Here is a 12,228-nt window from a genome sequence, read left to right on the forward strand (position 1 = left end):
CGCCTGTTAGTTTGTGATAAATCCTGTGAGTAAGCCAACCAGAAGGGCACTCATCAGAGTGAATACCTCCACCAAGTCATGTTTTAAAAAGGGGAAAGGTCATCAAAGTGCTCATCTATATTGTGCACACTCTACACACCACCATGGACAAGTCATACATACTAATTAATCAGAAATAGTTTGCTGATCAATATATGCTTGAGATCATCCATTAGGCTTCTTGGTTGTTGAGATTTTTTTTTAAAAAAGAAAGGTTGTTTGGACAATGTCTTCCTTAACCATTGGCCAGTCTACTCCAAAATCTAACCATCTCTAGATATCTATTGAAGTAATATTGCCACCAAATTTTATAAGTCTAGCCTTCTTTGTTGTTGAGATATCCTCCTAAGACCTAGAAAAATAAGTCTTTTTTTGCTGCTTTGTATTAAATAATTGCCTTGGGTGAAAACAACATGCGACAACAGCTTTTTTATGTCGGAAGCATTTTTATTTTTTCATTGAATGGCCTTTGCAGGGTAAGGGATCAAGTGCAAACTGAATAATTTGTTTGAAATCAAACTGTGAAACCAGAGGATGATATCCAAAAAGTGTTTTCCTAGCCATGTTTTCCTTGATCTTGAACTTTGACATTTGACCAAACTACTCCAAAATCTAACAACCTCTAAATATCTATCCAAGTGGTATTCCCACCAAGTTTTATCCATCTATGCTTCTTGGTTGTTGAGATATTACAAAAAAATGTTTTCTTTGGTCTTGAACTTGGACCTTTGACCAAACTACTTCAAAATCTAATCACCTCTAGATATCTACAAGGTCTGTTAGAAAAGTATCTGACCTTTTTTTTTGCAAAAACCTGATGGAATTGAATCACGTGTGCTTGCATGAGCCAACCTTGAACCTTCGTGCGCATGCGTGAATTTGTCGATTGCGTCATTTGCTGGCAAGCAGCCTTTGTGTGAGGACGTGTTTCGTGCTCTCGACGGATTTTCTTTGCAAGGAAAATGACGAAACAACTGGAGCAGCGCTACTGAATCAAATTTTGCCAGAAACTGGGCGACAGCCAGGTGGAAACCATTCGGAAGATTCAGACGGCTTTCGGTGACGATCCTATGGGCATCACACAGATTAAGGAGCGGTACAACCACTTTAAAGACGTCTGCACAACGGTGGAGAGCGAGCCACGCTCCAATCGGCCATCAACATGCTGAAATGACCAGATCATTTCCAAAGTGAACGCTGTGGTGATGCGGGACCGTCGTGTGACTGTCCAAGAAATTGCGGAAGAGGTGGACATCAGCACTTTTTCGGCACATTCCACTGTGACAGAAGATTTGGCCATAAAAAGAGTGGCTGTGAAATTCATGCTGAAGCTGCTAAGGGCAGAGCAAAAGTACCTTCGTGTTGAAGTCTCAGAACATGCTGGACTCCGAAAAATGATGCCCACCTCTTCCACAATTTCTCGGATAGTCACACGACTGAAAAGCCACCGAAAGCCGTCTGCATCTTCCGAATGGTTTCCACCTGGCTGTCGCCCAGTTTCTGGCAAAATTTGATGCAGTAGTGCTGCTCCAGTCATTCCGTCATTTTCCTTGCAATGAAAATCCGCCAAGAGCATGAAACACGTCCTCACACAAAGGCTGCTTACCAGCAGCTGACGCAATCGACACGCGTGAAAAAGTTCACGCATGCGCACGAAGGTTCAAGGTTGGCTCATGCAAGCACACGTGATTCAAATCTATCAGGTTTTTGCAACAAAAAAACAAAAAAAACGGTCGGATACTTTTCTAACAGACCTCGTATCTCAGTAATATTCCCACCATGTTTGAAAGACATCCATCCAGCCTTCTTTGAGTTATCTTGTCCACATACACACACACAAACATGCCAGTAAAAATATCGTGCTGTTGTCACTTCACCGATGTGCAAGATAATTCAAATTTATCAGCACAACAGCTCAAATAAAAGGTGACAGTGTTGCAGACTGTAGCTAGTGGGCGGAAATGTTGACAGGGAGTACTAATCTCAAGTAAAAAGCCCCCAAAACAACACATTAATCAATAAAAGTTGACTGCAGCTGCAGACATTTGGATAAAACACTAAAGAATAAATCGCAATACACCCTTTTCGTGGACGGGTAATATTTTTCATACCACCCGAGTAATCAGCCAATCCGGACAGCGGAGCAGTGCCACGCCGAAGAGGCGCGGTCAGCGGAACTGTGAAATACTGGTGAGTCACTATTAATAATTTCTTATGTGTCCAACCTCGTAGGTTGATTGTTAAAATTAAATTTGTTAGTTCTAAAAGCCATCATAATTATTTATAGTAAAACGTTCTTTTTTTTCTACTAAGGTTTGAACTTTGAGTGTTTACACAGGAGACAAAAGTGAGAAAATGTTAATGCCTGTTTGAGAAAAGTGTATAAAGTGTGTAGTGAGGGGTTTTACAGCCTTAAAACATCTGTAATAATTATAAAAAATAATGCTGACTACTTTGCGGATTTCGCCTATCGCGGGTTATTTTTAGAATGTAACTTCCACGATAAACGAGGCACCACTGTATATGATTATCAAGTTGTTTTACCAATGAATATGGCTTTTTGCACCCTTCAGAAAACCATACAACATTTATCATTTATAGGTATATGATAAAATCATTATCAAGTTGTATGTATGGTTTTCTTCAGGGTGTATAAAGCCGTATTCATTGGTGAACAACTTGATAACTGATACTCAACAAAAATATAAACGCAACACTTTTGGTTTTGCTCCCATTTTGTATGAGATGAACTCAAAGATCTAAAACTTTTTCCACATACACAATATCACCATTTCCCTCAAATATTGTTCACAAACCAGTCGAAATCTATGATAGTGAGCACTTCTCCTTTGCTGAGATAATCCATCCCACCTCACAGGTGTGCCATATCAAGATGCTGATTAGACACCATGATTAGTGCACAGGTGTGCCTTAGACTGTCCACAATAAAAGGCCACTCTGAAAGGTGCAGTTTTATCACACAGCACAATGCCACAGATGTCACAAGATTTGAGGGAGCGTGCAGTTGGCATGCTGACAGCAGGAATGTCAACCAGAGCTGTTGCTCGTGTATTGAACGTTCATGTCTCTACCATAAGCCGTCTCCAAAGTCATTTCAGAGAATTTGGCAGTACATCCAACCAGCCTCACAACCGCAGACCACGTGTAACCACACCAGCCCAGGACCTCCACATCCAGCATGTTCACCTCCAAGATCGTCTGAGACCAGCCACTCGGACAGCTGCCGAAACAATCAGTTTGCATAACCAAAGAATTTCTGCACAAACTGTCAGAAACCGTCTCAGGGAAGCTCATCTGCATGCTCGGCGTCCTCATCGGTGTCTCGACCTGACTCCAGTTCGTCGTCATAACCGACTTGAGTGGGCAAATGCTCACATTCGCTGGCATTTGGCATGTTGGAGAGGTGTTCTCTTCACGGATGATGCGAAGGAGATGTGTTGCACTGCATGAGGCAAATGGTGGTCACACCAGATACTGACTGGTATCCCCCCCCCCCCCCCCCCCCCCCAATAAAACAAAACTGCACCTTTCAGAGTGGCCTTTTATTGTGGGCAGTCTAAGGCACACCTGTGCACTAATCATGGTGTCTAATCAGCATCTTGGTATGGCACACCTGTGAGGTGGGATGGATTATCTCAGCAAAGGAGAAGTGCTCACTATCACAGATTTCGACTGGTTTGTGAACAATATTTGAGGGAAATGGTGATATTGTGTATGTGGAAAAAGTTTTAGATCTTTGAGTTCATCTCATACAAAATGGGAGCAAAACCAAAAGTGTTGCGTTTATATTTTTGTTGAGTATATATATATTGTTGTGTGGAATGCCAGAAGAGGAGGTACTGCTGGCCCATCGCCAGTGACAGCTGTCACTCATCACCTTCATCACACCTCACCCATAAAGGCCGGGAGAAGACACCACATCTCTGCCGAGAAATCGTCTAAACCATTCAGGTAGACACTCAGCCATATTATTGATTCAGCTAAGTTAAGTTGTGACGTCTTTCACATCTGTGCTGGTAGCTATTGTACCTTTTGAGTTTGCAGCTTCTCCACTGACAGCCGAGTTGGAGGGAGTGGTAAGAGTTGGCGTTCTCCACTCTTCACTCTTACACTTGTTTAGTGGAGTCTGCACGGATAACCGGAGGAAGTAGTGAGATAAGGAGGTGGTGTTTTCTCCCTCCACCAGGAATAATCTGCTGACTGTTTTACTGGGTGTGTGCACACACACCCACTCTTGACTGTTTGTTTCCTGCCAGCAGTACCCGATCTGACAGCTGGAGACGGTGGCCACCTGGGGACTCAGGACTTGGCGGCTCCGGAGTGTTCCAGATCCGTTGGCAGTGGAAATCGTGTGGGTCCCGACTCTTCTCTGGACGGACGTCTCCTATCCTCGAGCCTGCCCACACGACACCAACTTTATAATTGACCGTAGCATTGAATTGTATCTGTATCCGTTGTGCACATTTCACAACATTAAATTGTTACTTCGTATTTCCATTGACCATTCATTTACGCCCCCTGTTGTGGGTCCGTGTCATCACACTTTTCACAACAGGATTTCTCGGCCAACGTCATGGATCCCGAGGGGCGTCTACCATCAGGTGAACCACCAATGGAAACACAAGGTGCACAGGGGCCAGCAGGTGGCGTATTAGGTGAGCTACAGCACATCTTAACCGCCTTCACTGCTCGGTTGGATTTGGTAACCGAGCAGAACGTTATCCTCAATTGGAGGATGGAGGCTCTCACCGCTCAGGTGCTGCGGCACCTCCTCCTGCTGCCCGAGTGCCAGATACACATATTCCAGTGGTTGTTCAACGAACCCCCCCCCCCCCCCCTCCCCTGAAGCATACATAAGCCCCCCGGAGCCGTACGGGGGTTGTGTCAAGACGTGCGCAGACTTTTTAATGCAGTGTTCGCTCGTCTCTTCACAGCGTCCTGTTATGTACACGTCTGATGCTAGCAGGGTGGCTTATGTGATAAACCTGCTTCGAGGAGAGGCACGCGCCTGGCTACGGCGCTCTGGGAGCAGAATTCACAGCTCCTAACAACATATACTGGGTTTGTGCGGGAATTCAAACAGGTGTTTGATCACCCCAATAGAGGCGAGACCACTTCGAATGTGCTGCTGTCGATAAGACAGGGGCGTCGGAGTGCAGCCGAATATGCAGTCGACTTCCACATCGCGGCTGCGAGGTCCAGCTGGAATAATGTTGCACTCCGCGCCGCCTTCGTAAATGGACTGTCTCTGGTCCTGAAGGAGCATCTGCTGGCGAAGGATGAACCGCGGAATTTCGATGGGCTTGATGATCTGGTTATACGGTTAGACAACCAACTGGAGGAACATCGTCGGGAGTGAGGCGAAGGGCGTGGCCGGGCACGAGTCGTCCCTCTCTCTTCCGGGTCCGAAAGGGTGCCGCCGTCCCCCCGCTCCACTGCCAGAGAGCTCCGTGTGGCAATAGCTCCCCCTGCTGATGAGGCTATGGACACGAGCAGGGCTAAAGTGAAATCAGAGAATAGACAACGGAGACTGGCCTGCGGGGAATGCTTTTTCTGTGGCTTGAGTGAGCGCATACAGAAGAATTGCCCCAAGCGGTTAAACTACAACGCCCGCCCTTAGAGACTGGGCTAAGGGTGGGTCATAACAATCACGAGGGGAAATCCCGAAAATCCGCACACATCCCAGTGACGATCCTGAGTGGGGATCTCACCCTTCACGCCCCAGCACTGGTGGACACAGGGTCAGAGGGGAATCTGCTGGATATCAGATGGGCAAGGGAGGTTGGGCTCCCTCTAGTGGCCTTACCGTCACCTTTGTCGGTTCGGGCACTAGATGGCACCCTTCTCCCATTAATCACACACCAGACACAGCCAGTGACATTGGTCGTGTCTGGGAATCACAGGGAGGAGATTGTGTTTTTTGTAACACCGTCTACCTCCCAGGTGATTTTGGGTTATCCATGGATGTTAAAGCACAATCCCCGGATTGATTGGCCGTCTGGGGTTGTAACGCAGTGGAGCGAAACATGCCACCGGGAGTGTTTAGGAGCCTCGGTTCCACCCGGTGTAATAGCTAAGGAGGAGGTTCAAGTCAGAGCTGTCGGATCCACCGGACACCATCATCCCCGAGTCCACTGTCATCGCAACCCTCACCTGGGACGTGGAGAAGACTGTCCGGGAGGCCCTGACTCGACACCCGGACCCCGGAGATGGACCTGAAAACAGGCTATACGTCCCACCAGAGGCCAGGGCTGCGGTCTTGGACTTCTGTCATGGTTCTAAGCTCTCCTGTCACCCAGGGGTGCGAAGAACCATGGCAGTGGTCCAGCAGCGCTTCTGGTGGGCGTCACTGGAAACCGACGTCCGGGAGTACGTCCAGGCCTGCACCACCTGCGCCAGGGGCAAGGCCGAACATAGAAAGGCCCAAGGACTCCTCCAGCCGCTGCCAGTGCCTCGTCGCCCCTGGTCCCACATAGGCCTGGACTTCGTCACGGGTCTCCCTGTGTCCCAGGGAATGACTACCATCCTCACGACAGTGGACCGGTTCTCCAAGGCGGCCCACTTCGTGGCCCTCCCGAAGCTCCCGACTGCCCAGGAGACTGCAGACCTCCTGGTCCACCACGTCGTGCGTCTGCATGGTATCCCCACGAACATAGTCTCAGATCGTGGTCCCCAGTTCTCCTCGCAAGTCTGGAGGAGTTTCTGTAGGGAACTGGGGGCCACTTTGAGCCTCTCGTCCGGGTACCACCCTCAGACCAATGGACAGGCAGAGCGGGCAAATCAAGATCTGGAGCAGGCCCTGCGGTGTGTAACTGCCGCGCACCCGACGGCTTGGAGTCAACATCTGGCCTGGATCGAGTACGCCCATAATAGTCAGATCTCCTCAGCTACCGGCCTCTCCCCCTTTGAGGCATGTTTGGGGTATCAGCCCCCATTGTTCCCAGCCATAGAGGGAGAGGTTGAGGTCCCCTCGGTCCAGGCCCACCTCAGGAGGTGCCGTCAGGTGTGGCGCACAGCCCGCTCTGCCCTGCTGAAAGCCCAGACGAGGGCTAAGGACCATGCAGACCGCCGGCGTACCCCGGCTCCTGCATACCAGCCCGGGCAGGCGGTATGGCTGTCAACCAAGGACATCCCTCTGCAGGTCGAGTCACAAAAACTGAAGGACAGATACATTGGACCGTTCACAATCACCAAAGTCCTGAGTCCGGCCGCAGTGAAGCTGAGGCTGCCAGCTTCACGGACCCGAGGAACGCTCCTGGGTAAAGCGGAGCTTCATCCTGGACCCGGCCCTCCTGGCCGACTTCTACGACCGTCACCCCGACAAGCCGGGTCGGGCACCAGGAGGCGCCCGTTGGGGGGGGGGGATCCTGTTGTGTGGGCCGCCTGAAGAGGAGGTACTGCTGGCCCATCGCCAGAGGGCGCCCTGCCTGAAGGCGGGCTTCAGGCACCAGAGGGCGCAGTCGCCACCAGGAACTGGAATTGACAGCTGTCACTCATCATCTTCATCACACCTCACCCATAAAGGCCGGGAGAAGACACCACATCTCTGCCGAGAAATCGTCTAAACCATTCAGGTAGACACTCAGCCATATTATTGATTCAGCTAAGTTAAGTTGTGACGTCTTTCACATCTGTGCTGGTAGCTATTGTACCTTTTGAGTTTGCAGCTTCTCCACCGACAGCTGAGTTGGAGGGAGTGGTAAGAGTTGGCGTTCTCCACTCTTCACTCTTACACTTGTTTAGTGGAGTCTGCACAGATAACCGGAGGAAGTAGTGAGATAAGGAGGTGGTGTTTTCTCCCTTCACCAGGAATAATCTGCTGACTGTTTTACTGGGTGTGTGCACACACACCCACTCTTGACTGTTTCTGTTTCCTGCCAGCAGTACCCGATCTGACAGCTGGAGACGGTGGCCACCTGGGGACTCAGGACTTGGCGGCTCCGGAGTGTTCCAGATCCGTTGGCGGTGGAAATTGTGTGGGTCCCGACTCTTCTCTGGACGGGCGTCTCCTATCCTCGAGCCTGCCCACACGACACCAACTTTATAATTGACCGTAGCATTAAATTGTATCTGTATCCGTTGTGCACATTTCACAACATTAAATTGTTACTTCGTATTTCCATTGACCATTCATTTACGCCCCCTGTTGTGGGTCCGTGTCATCACACTTTTCACAACATATATATATATATATATATATATATATATATAATGTTTAGTGGTTAGCACTGTTGCCTCAAAATGAGAAGGTCATGGGATCCATTCCCACCTGTGGTGTTTGCATGGGTTCCCTCCAGCCTCCTCCCACATCCAAAGACACGCCGGTTAGGTGGATTGGAAAACTATAAATTGTCCGTAGGTGTGAATCTGTTTGTCTGTTTGTGTCCTTGTGACAGACTGGCGTCCTGTCCAGGGTGTACCCCCCTCACACCCTATGACTGCTGGGATAGGCTCCAGCCCCCCATGACCCTTAATTGTAGTAACCGGTTGAAGATGTGTGTGATATGTATTGTGACTTTGTTTTACAGTGCACTCCAAAGGACCTAACAGGCAACTAAATAAAAAATCTCAAATTCAGTACATTTGCAGAATAAAAAGTTTCCTGAAGAATAAACTTTGACATTGTTGCATATTATTTAACCCCAGCTGCAGTTTTTACTTTCATTGTTTTACAGCGCACTGAAAAACACAAAACAATGAATGCATCAGAAACAATTTCAATTCCAATGCATTTATAAAATAAAAACTTTATTACATATTGTAACCCCAGTTGCAATTAGTTGCTTTTAATCTTTAAGTGCTTTCAAGTCTTTAACAGTGCATTCTAAAGATACAACAAATAAGTGATGAATACTGCATTTATAAATAATACGTTTGCTGAAGAGTAAAGTGATATTTTTGCAGATTTGTTGCTTATTATTACTGTTTTCAAGTGTGTTAAATGTATTTATTTATTTTTAATTTTTTTTACAGTGCATTGAGAAATAAACTCCTGCTTGGTGATGATCAATATTTCCTGTAGTCTCTCGTGGGCGTGGCCTGCTGCTGATTTCCACTGTTGCCTGTGTGACACGTGTTAATAACACGTGGACAGATGCCATGTGAGCGCAGCAAAGATGGCTTTGTTCTCTCGCGCTCTTTGATAGATCACACTGAGGATTTTGGACTTGGCTGTTAATTTGATCCACAAAGCGTCTTGACAGAGGGCCGTGCTGTGCGTCAGTGCAGCTGTGGAACCAAACCACATCTCATCTTTGATGTTTCGGTGGTTTAGCAGAGCTTCCTGTGCGCAACGTCTTTCAACACGTGCTGCTGACGCACTGCAAACTTTGAAACACGACTTTAAAACTCAATAAAACTGACATTTACAATCCATTTTATTTGACGGATGCAAACCACTTTACTTTTTTCTGCTCGTATACACACACGGATTCATGCGCAACCTGAGTTTTATCAATGGCATTCCTCAGCACCAGCTCATTCACTGCTAATTTAAGATTTATGCCTCATCTTCCGCCGTAATAATCGCCTGAGATGTCTCAATTTTCTGTCTGTTTATCACCACTCTTACAGATCTTCTCCTGCAGGCTGTTTTGCATATTTCAAACCCCTTGACGGCTGATGTGGCAGACACAGGAGGGTGGAGCTACCTAAGCAGGCCTTATTTTTACAGCAGAAAAGGAGTGAAGAAGGCTTTAATTCAGTGGCAGGCGGTTGTGCTATGCTATATTTGCCTCGACCATACAGTGACCCCACCCTCCACACGACCCACATAAAACCAGCGCAATATAAGAGTTTATGAATGCCTCACTTCTCCTCATTAGGATCAGATGCTGCAAACCTGGCAACGCAGCTTCTTAAAAATAGAGATAAATGAGCAGGCAGCCTAACTTAAACCAGAAACAAATGATCCATGTGCAAGTGTGTTGCAAGTGCACAGAGAGCAAGGATTAATCAGTGAGTAAATGTTTGATAAAGTCACTTTTTTGTGCATAAAAGAGGCAGAAGAAGGGAGAAAGAGAGAACAGCTGCTGGTCTCCCTGCCTTTCAGAAAGCGGGTGGGGTCAGGTGAACCAAAATGACTCGGGGCCACATTACATGTAAAGTTTGGGTAATTGCAAGGTTGGCTGACTTAAATAGCCCACAGTGGTAAACAGACTGGACTGGAAGTGAAGGCAACTGCCTCCACAGTCAAAGAGAAGCTTGTCAGTGTGCATGTGGAAAAAAGTCAGAAAGGCTTTAAAAAAAATAAATAAAACAGGCTTTGGAAGTCGATGTGTGGCTGTAATCTATATTTAAAACTAGACTGGGAATCACTGGTGTGCAAACATCTGCCAAAAGTTCTGACTCTGGCACAAAATCTTAGTTTTGTTGTTAGGGTTGTTGGAAAAAAAAAAAAAATTAGAATCACAAAGCAGTTCAACAACCGCATATGTTCAAAAATGAGTGTGAAACGTCTGTGATGACAAAATAATAGGAACACCATACGGTGCTGAACACCTCCGTATTCAGAATGAAGTCATACATTCACCGGCCACTTTATTAGGTACACCTTGCTCATACCGGTGTTGCGGACTGAACAGTCCCCTCTTAAAGTTGATCCGCCCTGCCTTCACTGTGCCTTCACTGCGCATGTATCTGAGACTGACTCTCTGAGTCTGACTCTCTACACCCAAACCGATCAAACTGAATGTGATTATTAACCATCAGTTGACAAATTAAAACGTCTTAAATCATTCTAAAGTCAGTTATAAGCAGAAACAAGGTGATAATCTGTGACTCGTTACTGATGCTCCAAAAGGACATACGTAGGCGCTATGATGGGTCCCTTGTCTTCTGTTATGAAATAATGTTGAATTTATGTGGAAATGATTGTTGTACAAAAGCTTCAGATATCTGTCGCTGAGATAGATGATGACTGGAGTGCAGTTTGAAGCAGAAACAAGGTGGTAATCACTGAATCACTGCTGACACTCCGAAATTATGCATGCACAGTGACTGACCAGGGCATTTGGTCGGTGACAACGGGTTGGACCCTCTTTTGCCTTCAGAATTGCTTTAATTCTTCTTGGCATAGATTCAACAAGGTGTTGGAAACATTCCTCAGAGATGTTGGTCCTTATTAACATGATACTTATGTGCAATATCCACTGCCACTGAAATAGCCAGTTTTGTACATATTTTTCTCCCCTTTTTATATACAATCTCTTTTTTGCTACTATGTTCTTATAATTTTTTTCTTTTTTAATTTTCATCTGGACATACCTCTTTCATTCTGTTCAATTTTATGTTTCTGGTTCTTTTCTTCTCCAGACCTTTCAAGTCTGTGCGTGGTTTACTCAGGTTTCTATTTGTACTGAAAGGCTTGCACCTTAACTTTCGTTGTGCTGGTTACAATGACAATAAACAATCTTTATCTGTATCACCCATTCAACCAGAATGCCCATTCTCCTCTGACCTCTGACATCAACAAGTTCAACATAACTGTCGCTCACCGGATATCTTGTATTTTTTTTTTTTTTTTAGACTATTCTCTGTAAACCCTAGAGATGGTTGTGCCTGAATATCCCAGTATATCAGCAATTTCTGAAATCCTCCAACCATGCCACGTTCAAAGTCATTTAAATCCTCTTCTTTCCCCATTCTGATGCTCGGTTTGAACTTCAGCAAGTCAACTTCACCACATCCCGATGCCTAAATGCATTGAGTTGCTAGCTATTTGTGTTAACAAACAAATGAATAAAGTGTCCGGTGATTCTAGGTTGGAGCGTTTTCATTATTGTTCAGTCCAATTGTGTGCTTCGGCCCTTACATGTGAAGTTTGGTATTTTTCAACCTAGGCTCTTTCTTAAATGTTTTGGAGGTCATCAATTCACTCAAGGCAAAACTAAATTAATATAGGCATTACTCATTAAGAACACAAACCAGATAATTAATGTAATAATGCAAGGCAAGCTAAATACTCCCAATTATCCACTTTTTGTTGAGACTCAATGGGCAAAAATGACAACTGCATTGGTTGTACAATAGCAATGACACTTGCTTTGCACTGGTTGGAAGATATGGCTCACAGTGTGTGATGTGTGTATAATTGTGGATAATCATGAAAATGACCAGTGTGGCTGATTAAAGCTACAGTGTGTAGGATTTAGTGCCACCTAGTGGTTG

The sequence above is a fragment of the Thalassophryne amazonica genome, chromosome 18 (assembly GCF_902500255.1).
Source record: "Thalassophryne amazonica chromosome 18, fThaAma1.1, whole genome shotgun sequence".
NCBI classification, from domain to species: Eukaryota; Metazoa; Chordata; class Actinopteri; order Batrachoidiformes; family Batrachoididae; genus Thalassophryne; species Thalassophryne amazonica.